This window comes from Callorhinus ursinus, unplaced genomic scaffold (genome assembly GCF_003265705.2).
Source record: "Callorhinus ursinus isolate GAN/ISIS: 27379988/994484 unplaced genomic scaffold, GSC_fseal_2.0 scaffold1, whole genome shotgun sequence".
Classification (NCBI taxonomy): domain Eukaryota; kingdom Metazoa; phylum Chordata; class Mammalia; order Carnivora; family Otariidae; genus Callorhinus; species Callorhinus ursinus.
The window spans coordinates 143,833,525-143,847,666 of record NW_027397063.1 but is presented as its reverse complement, the minus strand read 5'-3'; positions in this window follow the sequence as shown (position 1 = coordinate 143,847,666).

Below are 14,142 nucleotides of genomic sequence, written 5' to 3'. Positions count from 1 at the left end.
TTTGAAAACCAGAAACAATGCAAATGTTTGTCGTGGAAAATGGTTAATCCTGGAAATGGAATATTATATAGGAGTGTGAACAAAGGAACTACTGCTATATATAAAATATAGCCAAACTTAGAAAAATAATATTGAATTCAAAAGAGCATGTTCAAGAAAGTACAGACAGTATATTGGTATTTTTAAATTTTCTTCATAAAAATCCAAAAAAATAGGAAATATGAACAACATATTGATTTGAAATATGTACATATATGGTGTCAAGCCATTTTAAAAGGGACATGATAAAACAAAAACCAAGGTAGTAATGATATTTAGCAGTGAAGCTATGGGATAGGACTTGGAGGAGCTCATGGACGGGTTTCCACAATACTGAAAATATTCTACATAACGTTCTAGATAATGTCCAGTTCATGGATTTAGAGATGTTTAATTATCTTGCTTTAAAATTTCATCCTTATTTCAAGGTTCTTTAGTATAAATCAAATTGTTTTATTTTTTAGAAATTAAAATATAATGAAAAATATTTTTTCGAGAAGTCAACTGTCCTTTGATAAAAATCATACTTCACTATTTTCTTACTGACAGATAATTGTGCCTGAGCTCCATGTAAAAAAGCAAACAAGAACTTATACATAGCTAAGGAGTGAAAGAAAAAGAACTCCATAAAAAAGATAATTTAATTTTGCCAGTACCATATTGGGCCTGATTCAGTGGAATAGCAGCTATGTCTTTGCACTAATGTCATGGTAAACATTAAACAATCATCACACAAAAACACTGTGGAGCTGCTAAGGCCAACAAGGAGGGATATACAAAGTGACATTACATAGAAAATTTGAAGGCGACCATTTTTCTAATGCAAACTTTTCAGTTAGGAAATTGAACAAGATCCTCTTGTTTGCCCACATATAGCCTGGGAAAAAAGCCACAGTTTCAGAGCCCTCAGTTTAAATATGGAGAGCAGCCTTTTCCTGGTACGCAGAAATTCTTGGAATATATTTCGCAGTATATCTGAGGAAGCAAACTTCCAGAGCAATCAATTTCTAGAGACTGGGGACCTGAAACGAACACTGAACAATCTGCAAGGCAATGACAATGAGAGCAAGAATAATCAATGATGAATATTATTCTAGTGTCACCTCACGACCAACTCCAGAGCCTGATGGGTCCAGGCCACACCACAGAAGCTGCGCACCCTGCAACCAGCATAACACACACATCAGTGGCAACGTGCTTTCAATATGCTGCTTTAAAAAACCTCTGTGCAATCTGTACCTCTGAAACAAATAATGCAATATATGTTAAGAAAAAAAAAAGAAGAAGAAGATAGCAGGAAGGGAAGAATGAAAGGGGGGAAATCGGAGGGGGAGACGAACCATGAGAGACGATGGACTCTGAAAAACAAACTGAGGGTTCTAGAGGGGAGGGGGTGGGGGGATGGGTTAGCCTGGTGATGGGTATTAAAGAGAGCATGTTGTGCGTGGAGCACTGGGTGTTATGCACAAACAATGAATCATGGAACACTACATCCAAAACTAATGATGTAATATATGGTGATTAACATAACAACAAAAAAATTAAAAACAAAACAAAAACCTCTGTGCTTCCTACCATTGTCCACGAGCCTCAGGTCATGCTCTGTTTCATTTTTAATTCATGGTCTTTTAGAATTTGACCTTATTAGAGAGCTGCCTGTGTGGCCACATTAATCTCTACCAAATTTTATTTATCAGTGGAATATGGAGATTTTTTTTCCTGTGGATTAATCCAAACTTCTTTAACAATATTTCTTTAAGAGACTCAGGCCATGGAGATTGTCCCCCCTATATTTCTGAAATTTTTACAGGTCTGTGTCTTTGAAGTCTAGAGGATACTTCTGACCCTGCCCCATACACTGCATCCCAAGGTTGCTGTAACATCCTTTGGGTCTATTCATTCCCTTCTAGTGCATAGATCTGGGCCTAAAATAGGCCTTTTCTACTACCTAAGGGATGAAGTTGGGAGCGAGGCACAGCAAGAATTTATCAGGTGCACTGCTTTTAGGCAAATGAGACTTGTGAGCAGTTGAAAAGGTGTTTGAGGTCCCTCATGGCTGCTGTATCTTCCCCTTGTGTCAGTTTTATGATCAACGCCCAGGGAACCCAGCCTCCATCTACCTGAGTAGTCCTCCCCTCTGTGAACCCACTGTGCTGCCCTCTCTCTTTATTTTCACCTAAATGTTCTCTAGCCTGGTTCAAAAACCCCTTGGCAGGTGTATTATCTTTCTGACTCATAGCACTATTTTCCCCTCTCCTAATAGACCTGTAGATTCTGGACAAGTTACACACTTTCATTGCTTTTTTTTTTCCCTTGTCATGACTTTTTTCTGGCATAACTAAGTGCCACATGGGACATCATATTTACTTATGCAGTGTTCTTGTTTATTTCTAATGTTCATCCACTTTTGTCCTCATTGACATTGGTGCCAATATCTTCCATCCACTCAGAACCTCTTGTTCTGAGCTTCATTTTATTTAACAACTCCTCCATTTAAGACAGGAACTTCTTGTGTTGTTCTGAAACATTTTTTTCTTTCCTGTGACAGGCCAGAAATTTTTCAGATGGGTGAAACATCCCCAAGTAAAATTTTAAAATATTTAATTTCCCTCTTTACTTTCTACTCAAGTAAGCACATTAGAATGCAAGAAAAGTTTGAATGTCACTGTTAGAGAAATAACACTGAATTTAATGTATTTTTAAAGTAACCAGCAAAACTTGATATTTAAGTATTATTAGTAGCAAATTGAGATACACTTCACAACTTTTCTCAATATTCCACTATATTGCACTGAAGTTAATAACCACAAAAAGAAAAGCGCAAAAAGAAACATTCTTAAACATTTTACCTTAACCAGAGAGACCAGCTTAGATTTTACCCACCCTGTAGTGGTGAATATATCCAGCAGGAAGATGTGTAAAACACATCCAAAAGCCCTGAGAAAGAGTTCCCTTGTTTATAGTGAGAAGATTTAAGTGTCTACTGTCATCAAAACCTGAGAGCTGATGAAATAAGATACTTTTTTTCTATTCTTGATGAACTCTATTCCATAAACTCTATCCAAACTAGATTGGTTGAAGTAAGTATGCTTGTGTTTGAGAGAGGACGATCGAGCCTTCAGACTTTATAAGGAAGATGAGGCATGTGATAAGTGTAGAAACCCAAGTAGAGACAGTCGCAGGTAATGTACTTCAGGCTACTTAACACCAATTTCAGCTTCCTTTCCCAGTCTTCCTCCACTACAGAGAATGACTAGAGAACCATGGGAATGTGTTGGCTCCCTTGCATCTAGACATGCTAATGAGACATAGCTTTTGACAATGGGACACAAGCAAGAGACCTGGATATGATGTCTTTTCCCCATGCTCAGAGGCAAAGTTTGGTGAATAGTATTTTCTTTGTCTTCCAATTTCCCTCTTTCTTTCCTATGCCAGGAAGAGTCTTACCACATAATTAGTCTTCTTACTATGTTTTTTTCTTTCAAGTTTATTTTACTAGAATGACCTTTATAAATTCTAATTCCTCTTGCTGTCTTCCAGATGACTGTATTAAAAAAAAAGAAGAAAAAAAAGCTCATAGAACTCAGGGGAATATTCAGTTCTGCTTCCTGGATGGCTGAATAAACTCCTAACAGACCAAATCTCCCTGTGCTGGTAATAATAAACACTGGGGAATAAAAGAAAGCAAATTTTGGAAGGGAACTGATCCTTAAATTAAAGGACTAGTATGGTTGAGTTAAATATTTTTTATGGCTTGCAGACTGAGGGCAATCAAAAGTCAGCACTGTATAATGACTACAACTATGATTTGAAAAGACCCATAGGCACAATAATCTGAAGGACCACTGGAATGTTAAAGGGAGATTTCTGCAAAGGACAGATTCAGAGAAGGAAGCCCGAATTCTGTCTATAAACTCTTCTAAAATCTTTAGCTAATCCCTGAGCCATGCTTGCACTAAGTAAGGAGCCTACAAGAAGTCCAATGAAAAAAAAATCTGAGATTTCAGCTGCTGACTTAACTATTGAGTGTGCAGTTGGAACCCAGTCAAGTTAATTATCTGCTAAAGCAAAAATATCTACACTCCTTTTTGGGCCATAATACAACATAGTATCTACACAGTGTAACATTCACGTGATACATGACACAATCCAAAATTGTTTGATATACAAATGTTCAGAGCAATGTTACTCATTTTCAAGAGGAAAAAAAATCAATGAAGGCTGACCTCCAAATAGTCCTGATTTTGGAATTAGTAAATAACATTAAAGCAGTGATCATAGACAAGCTAAATGAGCTAAGGGAAAATATACTTGTAATGAATAGATAGATAGGAAACCTCAGCAAAGAAATAAAAACTGTAAAAGAATAAAATGGAAAGTCTAAAACTAAAAATTATAGTATCTGATTTTTTTTTAATTACTGGTTAAAATTTGCTCTTAATTAGGCCAAAAAGAAGATATTTTGTTTCCAGGTGGGTTTAAGTCTATGTGAGGAATAAGTTTGAACACTACCTTAACAGATAAAATAAGCTACACAAACATCAAAGAAACTTATCAAAAATGTTAATGTATGTTTTTGTGTATCTATGTGTGTGTTAATTATACATAATATATGACTTAAAATATTTCATATTTATATAATATATATTATGTGTCATACTATGTTATATTTAAAACATTCATTGTGTGAATACATATATGTATATATACACAGAAGTATTTATATACACTTATATAATTTATAACACACAGTATATATAATATATAATATGATACATGGTGTATATTATATGTGTTATGTCGTACATATGACTTGTGATATATCAATATATACACACACATACCAATGCATATTTTAAGAAGCAGACTAGCACAACTAAAAAGAAAAATCCTGAAGCTAGATACAAGGCTATACAACTATCAGAAAACATGCTGGAGTTTTTATATATAATATATGTGCTATAATATTATATATACTGTTATATATGTGTGTTTATGTGTAAATATATAGTAGATTTATATAAATGTTTGTCTTTGACCTGTTTGGCACAGGCCAACCAAGCAAATAGTGCTTGCCAAGGGTAAATTATCAAAAAAGTGATGTGTTTTATAATGTAAATCCAGGTTATAGTGTCATAGCTCTTTTTGGGAAAGTGATTTATGAGCTTCTCTCCTTGCTAATAAAAACCAAAAAAAGAAAAAAGATATGCAGTTAATTTTACCATGCATGCTAGGTATATGCTGAAGGCTCTTCTCTCTGGCCTGAAGCCATAAAAAGGACAAAATTGCATAGGGAAATTACAAAGGGGTGTCATTAGTGCATTAGGAATTGTGGAAAAGGAACTGTAGATGGAAGGGGGGATTAAATTGAGGATGTAATCCAAAACCTTTACTGAAAAAGTAAGAAGCTTTGAAGGGGTTTCATTCCCAAAGGTGGTAGCTTTTTAGAAGTAACAAAGCTCCATGGCAATTGCGGAGATAACAGCTCACAGAACCACAGTTGGTGTCCCTGGTTTGATACTTGCATATCCATTCATCCATTCATGCACCTCTTGTTTTGATCAGGATGTATGAGGAAAGAAATAAAAAGTACACGACTGTAGCAGTAGGTAATTTTTTTAATGCATGGAAGAATAAAATGTACAACTATATATCAATAATCATGAAAATGTGGGAAAAAGTGAAATTTTTCTTAAAAAATATAAAGTTAAAATTTTAGTACAAGAAAAACTAGAAAACCAGAATATGCCAGAAATCATACTTGAAATTGATGTGTATCCTTAAGTTCTACTTTTTACCAAGCCATCAAACTCAGACTTTAATACAGATAATTCTTTTTATTCATGCTTTTCTGGAAGACAGAAAATCATGGAAAGTCAGTTAGTACATTAACTATATGATTCTAATTATTCCTCTGATATCTGCAATAGATAAGGAAAACTTAAGAAGGAAAAACTATAGATCTACCTAACTTAGGAACATGTAATAGAGTGTTGGAAAATGAACAAAATAGAAATTTTAGAATAAAATATAATATATATAGTTGTTGAAATAATAATATTAAAAATCAATAGATGGTTAAAGAAGAACACTAAACACACTGTAAAGAAAATGATGAAGTTAGATATGAGGAAATCATACAGAAATCTGTGCAGAAAGATAAGGAAATTTTGTAGAGAGTAAAGCTACAGTTCATATTAAATATGAGTCCCAGAAAAAGAGAGAATAAAAAAGAGGCAACAATAAATCTGGGAAATTTTCCAGAACTAAAAAAGGAAGACTCTTCAGATTAAATATGTGTGTGTGTGTATATATATGAACATATATATGAATATATTATATATATGAAATATATACCTATATATTATATATGTATATATATTATATAAATATATGAAGTTCCTAGTAAGATAAATGAAAACAAACTATAAAACAAACCCTGAGATTATATTTTGTAAAGGACATCAGTTTTATGTTTGTTTTTTTTTAAGATTTTATTTATTTATTTGAGAGAGAGAGAGAGCAGGAGCAGGGGAGCAGAGGGAGAGGGAGAAGCAGGCTCCCCCCTGAGCAGGGAGCCCGATGTGGAACTCGATCCCAGAACCCCGGGATGATGAGGGATCACGACATGGGCCGAAGGCAAACACTTAAATCTGAGCCACCCAGGGACCCAAGTTTTATGTTTTTAAATGACTACAATATAGAAAATACACATGTATAATACAGAAAATTTGAAATGAATGAAATATATATTAGCACTTTCTAGCTGAAACTTCTAATGTCTATATTAATTGCAGACCAAATAGAATTTAAGGTAAAATCATTAATAGATATAAAAAGCACAGTTCTCTCAGAAACAGATAAATCAAGCCACCAGAATTGAAAGGACAATAGAAGTTTTTTTTTAAAAAAAATACAAAGCAGATTAATTTTACAAATCCAAACTAATAGATTTATATAGAACCCTGTACTAAATAGAGAGCATGCATTGTTTTGAGAATGCAGACTATTAACAAAAATTGTTCATATCCCAGATCTATGAGTTCAACAAATTCAAAATCATTGACTAAAATGAAATAAAATTAAAGCCCAATTAAAAAAAGTGAGCACTCCCTAAAAAATAGTACCTTTATAAACAAATTAAAGAGAAAAAAATCCTTTATACAGTCTGCAGGAGGAAAATGACTTATAATGAGAATTACAATATACAGTCAAATGAAAGAAGGTACAAATGGTAAACCTTTTCTTATGCAGCTAAAATGTACTCAGATAAAAATATATATTAAGTGTGTATAATAGGAAATAAGAAATATTATAATTTAATGACCTAAGCTTATTCCTTAAGAGGCTATAAAATAATAATAATTGAACAAACCCCCAAGTAATGGAAAGAAAAATACACATGAAGGATTTAATGAAATAGAATTTGTAGATTTTTTTAAAAGCTCATTTTTTGGAAGAAGTAATACAAAAATTCTGGCAATATTAACAACAATTAGGTAAGAGATGGTACAATTAAACAACTTTAGAAATTAACGAGGCCATAACAAAATAATATGGATAAATACCAAGGGACACTAAAAAAAAAACTGAAAAATGAAATAGATGGATCATATTCATACTTGGGAAGACAAAACAAAGATGCCAATTCTCCTCTAACCAATCTATAAAATGGATGCAATAAAACTACTGGGAAAATGTTTTATAAAATTTTCTAGGCTATTTCTAGAATTCATATGAAAGACACAGAGTAAAGTTAAAATATATATCCAGAATAATTATTAAAAAGAAGAATTCTCAGGGTGCCTGGGTGGCTCAGTCGTTTGAGCAACCGACTCTTGGTTTCTGCTCAGGTCATGATTTCATGGTCGTGCGATCAGGCTCCCTGCTTAGTACGTAGTCTGCTCCAGATTCTCACTCTCCTTCTGCCCCTCCCTTCACTTGCTCCCCTTCTCTCTCCCTATCGCTCTCTTGCTCTCTCTCTAAAATGAACAAAATCTTAAAAAAAAAAGAATTCTTTAAAAAAGGGATAAATATATAAGGTAATGGATGTGTTAATTAACTAGATGGTGGGAATCCTTTTTCAATGTATAGATATATCAAATTACTATGATGTACACTTTAAGTATCTTACAATTTTATTTGTCAATTATACCTCAGTAAAGCTGAAAAAAAAGAGAGAAGAGTAGGGTCTTGCCTGGAAGATATCAAGCCTTAATATAACATAGCAATGAGAACAGTGTGATATTGGTTAAATGTACACTTAGTGGTATCACCTCATTTTAGAAATTCAGAAATGAAAAGTAACTGAGACTTTAAGGTAGAAATGACTTATTCAAGTCTCATGGTGATTTAGTGGCTGATGTAAGACCAAAACTCTTGTCTCCCAAATCCTGGACCCAGCCTCTGTTTACTACAGTAAATATTACTCTCTCACATGTTAAACTAGCACAGACTTTATAAATCAGGGAATCTAAGTTGTGCTGTAGTAACAAACAATCCCCAAAACTCAATGGCTCAAAATATGATATTTTTTTCTTGCTTGGTTTATATGTCTGATTATGGGTCAGTGTGGAAGTCGGCTCCACACAGTCACTCAGTGACCTAGGCTGATGAAGTCTACATCATCACATAGCTAGAATGTCTGGACATTTGACCTCCTCTGTAGCTATGTGGGGGTCAAGGAGGACATGGAGAATTTCGGAGGCCTTTCATTGCCTCAGCCCAGAGGTGGTATGTATCAGTTCCATCATGTATCACGGTGAGAACATGTCACAATGCCCTGCCTGCCAGCAAAAGGGCTGGGGAATGATGTGTCCTTCATGTCTAGAAAGGAAAGAACCAGATGTTGTGAACTGCGGATTATAATGATGTGTAGTAACATGAAAGTAATTTTGAATTATTAGGCCGATGAGTCCTACCTGATTATTTTCTCTCCCACTGAGGCTTCCAGTTTTTAAATGTATTTTTGTATATCTGTGTCCCCCCTATCCTAATAGTGGAAGGATAAATATATGATAATGTAAGTCAAATTAGTGATTTTTGGCTCTGTGGAGTCCACATGATTAAAATGATAAGAAAAGAAAGAGGATCAAAATAATGGTTTGGAGGTTTGCCCATGGTTCCTAGGGATTTGCTTTATTTCTGGAGAGAAAGAAGGCAGATCTGCAGTCCACCAAATTATAGCTTCTTGGCCTATAAAAGTTCACACAGCTTCCTCAAATATTTACCCTTTTTATAGAGAAAAAAAGTGATATCTGTGTTAAAAGTCTGAAGCCAAAAGATAATTAGTAAGCTTACAGAATTTTTATTTAATTCTCTTTCCATAACAAATATTTTTGCCTTAATTTAATACAATTTAATTAAAAATACGTGCAGAAAAATGTTTTATATGTTTTTAAATGTTATATTTACTTGTAAATCTATATAATTTATACAAGGAAGGAAATATCTTTAATAAAGATCAATTATCAAAACAAAAGATATTTTGAAGCTGATATATCATCTTTAAATCTAGTGTTGTGCCAAAATGTAAAGTATAGATACTTTTGATGAGCAATTCAAATGTTCAAGATTTGCCCAAAAGGGATAATCCTCTAATTTGGAAACCCTGCCCACGAATAGTTTTCACTTATGTATAACACACATGTAATTTGTATTTAATAGGCTACTATACTCTCTTTAATATGTTGAAATAGTCAATGTCATGAAAAGAACTCCCATGACTTATTCTAAAGTAAAGAGCAGGGAGCAGATTATGAAGTAACATGCATTTTGCAATTCATTTATGTAAAACATTGCTTTACATTTGCGGATATGTATGTGCAGAGATTGGCTAAACACCAAAGTGATAGCTGTTTGGGTGGTTGTATTTTGAGATATTTTTATTTTCTTCCTTTTAAATTTTGACCCTCAACCTCTTTTTTTTTTTAACAATAAGACTCTAGATTTTGCAAATGTACATTTATTTTTAAGAAAAGAGAGAGAGAAATTTTCTTCAAAGAGTAGATTTGGAGAACAAGCTGTACATTCATGCAGAATTACAAATCTCCATAATGTTTTCTTCAGATGCCAGGTATTGGCCAACAATCTGGTTTCCAGTAAGATCTTGGTACTCTTTTGGAATATGAATATGGTGGATATATTTTACCTTTTATACACACACACACACAAACACACTAATTTAAGTTATGAAGCACAGTTTTAAGATGCGAATGTCCTGTGTTTCATTAGAGATGGATTGTAGCTGCTTTATTCTAGTGGCTAATTCAGAGACCTCTTAATATTATCTCACTGTCGAGAAGCCAACTGTATTATTCCAAGTTCTGAATAACTTGGTAACCTTTGTCTTCCTTTGAGTGAAAAGGAGAACGGTGTTCATTATGGAGGAAAATGTTGTATCTCAGGAACAGGAATGTGAGAATAGAGGCAGGATGACACACTGAGCTTTGGCAAACGTTACGTTATGCTTGGTATAATTCCCCGCATTTCAGCAGGCTAACATTACCTCTGTTCTCCTCATATATACTCCCATTGCTTCTGCTTCATTTCTGGACTCAGTTTTTAAAAATCAAAATCATTTTGTGTAGGAGGTTGAGAGCACTGCATGCTGACGCAGGTCCTGGAGGGGAGTGCCAACGCTGGCCATGTCCACGGGGCCTGCTAGTCGTCCTGCCTGCACACACCTGCTCTGCAGTCAGAAAGAACTCCTGCATCCTGAGCTCTGCTGCGTGCTGCGTATGCCTCAGCTCCGCCAAAGCAAGCCATGGGTCCCTCAGGGCAGAAAGTGCAGAGGAGCAAGACACACAGTGCTCTGGGGGTCTGGGGGACAAAACCCCCCAATACTAAGGATGTGTCCGTATGCGGGCATTTCTATTCCAAGAGATGTGGAAAAGAAATAACACAATTTAGGCAACAGACTTTCCAGTCTTTTGGTGCTCAGATTTTTCAGTGACAGGTTTTCTAAACATCTCTTGACTTCTTGTCCCTCCTCTGATTTAGATGCATTGCCGTGAAAATACTACACACATTCATTTTTGAGGAAATTTCTTGGTTTGCCTTCTCAGCAAAGCATCACAGTGTGCGTGTGCAGGACAGTGTTCATTTGTGGTCTGCCTGTGAGAACACCGAGGGTTCACGGCGATAATTTTCTTATACTGCGCGCAGCAGACTACAGAGGAAACATGGCTGCCAGTCAAGGGATCTGTGCCATCAGAACATTTGGTTTCTAGTCTCCCAAATCCTCTTTGTTTTTGATCGTGACATTTCTTCATGCTCAGATGCATACGTGATGTAACATTCTTTGTTGATGTTCTGAAATGTGTTTTAGAGTTATTTTGGCTTCGCACAAAATAAGAATGGGGAGCTAAACTTTTCTGGTTGAAATGCGAATCTTCCCCCCCCCCCCACTTCTTATTACCTTGCCTTTCCGCGCCACGCATATTTGTATGGCTTTAAACCCAAGACTGGTATTTAATAGACCCTAGGTTTTGTTGAAAACAGGGCAAATGAGAAGTCTCTCCAGGGGATTTCTGGGCCTTTACTGTGGTGGGGAGAATGCCCTAAAGGGGCATTCCTCCCAGCCTAATTGTTGAGGAATGATGGAAGTTCAACAGCATGGAAATTCCACTTTTCGCTTCAGCTGAAAAGGTGCTTATGAAGGTAGCTGGGCTATTTTAGCTATTTGCCTTCTTTTGAAAATCCAATTTGGAAGCTTCATTAAAGGGCACTAATTTAGTGTCTTAGGGGAATATGTGTTTAAAGGAGCTTGTCGACAATCTTCGATGTTTGCCAGTGTGTAGGTGAGCTCAACTCCCCAAGCTGGGGTTACCTGGTTACATGTATGCTTTTTCATTTCAATCTGATACCAAATAAATTCAAAAGCATCCAGACGAAGGCAGTAACATCACAGCCTTCTCTTTCCCCACTACCACTACTTCTTACCCCTGAAGTTGGGATGCTTTCAGTGCATAAACACTTTGGCAACTGGCATGGTGGATCTGTCACCCAGGGGCCCAATCAGGTGCACAGCAGTTTTTGTGAGTTTAGTAGTAAATACATGACAGGCCAAGGACTGGAAGGAATGGCAACTGTTTCAAATTGTTTAAGGAAATACACCGTCTGAAAGTCTAGGAGAATCACCTATTGCTCACTGCCTGCCCCATATTCCCAAAAGTATATTTTAGTACCACATTGGGACACACAAAATTTAAAATTGGAGAGCCGAATGCTCATTATCTACACGGCCTTGAATAAACTTGAACTTTCTCCAGTTCCTAATTTTTGCAAAATATTATGAGAACAGGTAGAAAAATTTTTTAAAGATTTATTTATGTATTTTTAGAGAGTGAGTGCAAGCGGGGGGAGGGGCAGAGAGTGAGAGCAAGAGTGAGAGGGAGAGAGAGAGCCTCAAGCAGACTCCATGCTGTTTGCAGAGCCCACACTAGGCCCCATCTTGCAATTCTGAGATCATGAGCTGAGCAGAAATCAAGAGTCCAGCGCTTAACTGACTAAGTCGCTCAGGCCCCCTTGGTAGAAAATTTTAATTAAAGCAAGTTAATGTTATTCTTCTTGGGGTGCTTTCTTTCTTTCTTTCTTTCTTCCAAAGATTTATTTTAGTTATTTGAGAGAGAGAGAGCTTGCAAGTGCATGCATGAGTGGGGCATGGGGCACAGACAGAGGGAGAGGGAGAGAATCCTCAAGCAGACTCCCCACTGAGCAGGGAGCCTGACATGGGGGCTGATATCAAGAGTCAGATGCTCAACAAACTGAGCCGCCCAACTGCTGGGGTGCTTTTTTTTTTTTTTTAATAAAGGCTAAAATCCATGAGAAATCACAATAAATTTCATCATCATTGTTCATACACTGAAGTTCTTGAAATATTCTATCTTGTTCTTTAACATAATCAGTTCTAATAGTACTGATTGAGTCCCCCTTCCTTGGGCTCAATTGCTATATCCAATCTATAGGATGGAGTAGGGTGGAGTTCCTTTTTTTTTTTTTTTGTCAACTCTCAGAGTGAAATCTGATTTGTTCTAGGAACACTTTGTGTATTAAAAGCAAGCTGTTAAGGTTTCTTGTTAGTAGATTAGCCATCCATCCATTCAAGAGATGCTTAGGTGTAGCCCTGTCCAGAAGGAAAATCAAGGACATCGACCCTCTTCCCATGCAATCCCAACTGTGTGAATTTATGGCACAAAACAACTTGGCACAATTTCCCTAAAAAGAAAAGCAGGTTTTTTAAGAACATGACTTAAGATAAAAGAAAGGAAAGAGAATAAGAAATACCTTTTTATTAATTTTCCCTTGAATTCCATACGACTGGCAGGAGGGGGGTGGGGAATGTCTGTCAAAATGCTTTTGGAGGGCACCGAGTAGAAATCCTCAGAAAATAGATCAACATAAGGGTTTTAAATTCTTCGGGCTTCATTTGCTGAAATCTTATACAGCAGATTCATTCTTATCCCAGCAAGAAGTGATCCCCAAGGGAGACAATTTCTAATATTTGGAAAATAATTATCTGTTCATGAAGGACCAGAACAACATTATCCTATTTTTATAGCATTTTCTAGAACTACACATATCATCTGTGTGATATTTTTAATCAATATCTTAGTATCTGTGAACACAGATACAGCTGTTGAAATTACACTCCTATAAAAAGTAGAAGGCATATCCCTTAATAAATCTGTGTATAATGTCTGTCATTAGGAATGGATGCCAATAAATGAAACTAAAAGGACATGGAAATTTTCATGGCATGGTTTACGCTAGTTATTTATTTGTTATCTATTCATGGGGTTACTAATTGCAGCTGGTGAAAGTTGATTTTCTCCTCTTCAATTTATTGTGGGGCGTTCATTGTACCAGATCCATAGTTATTCAGCGTCTACATTTTAGAAACTGAAATGCTGGATACTGTCAAAATGAGCTTTGGCAATTCCATGCAGGCGTGTACAACTATAATTTTGCTTCACATTAATAACAACCTAGCAAAGAAGCCCAGAATCAAATGCCTTGCTCTCAGCTGGGGGCAGAAAGCCAGAGTGATATATCTTGGCTGGTGACCTATAATGTTGGAAAAGTAGGCTCTACATTCACTCA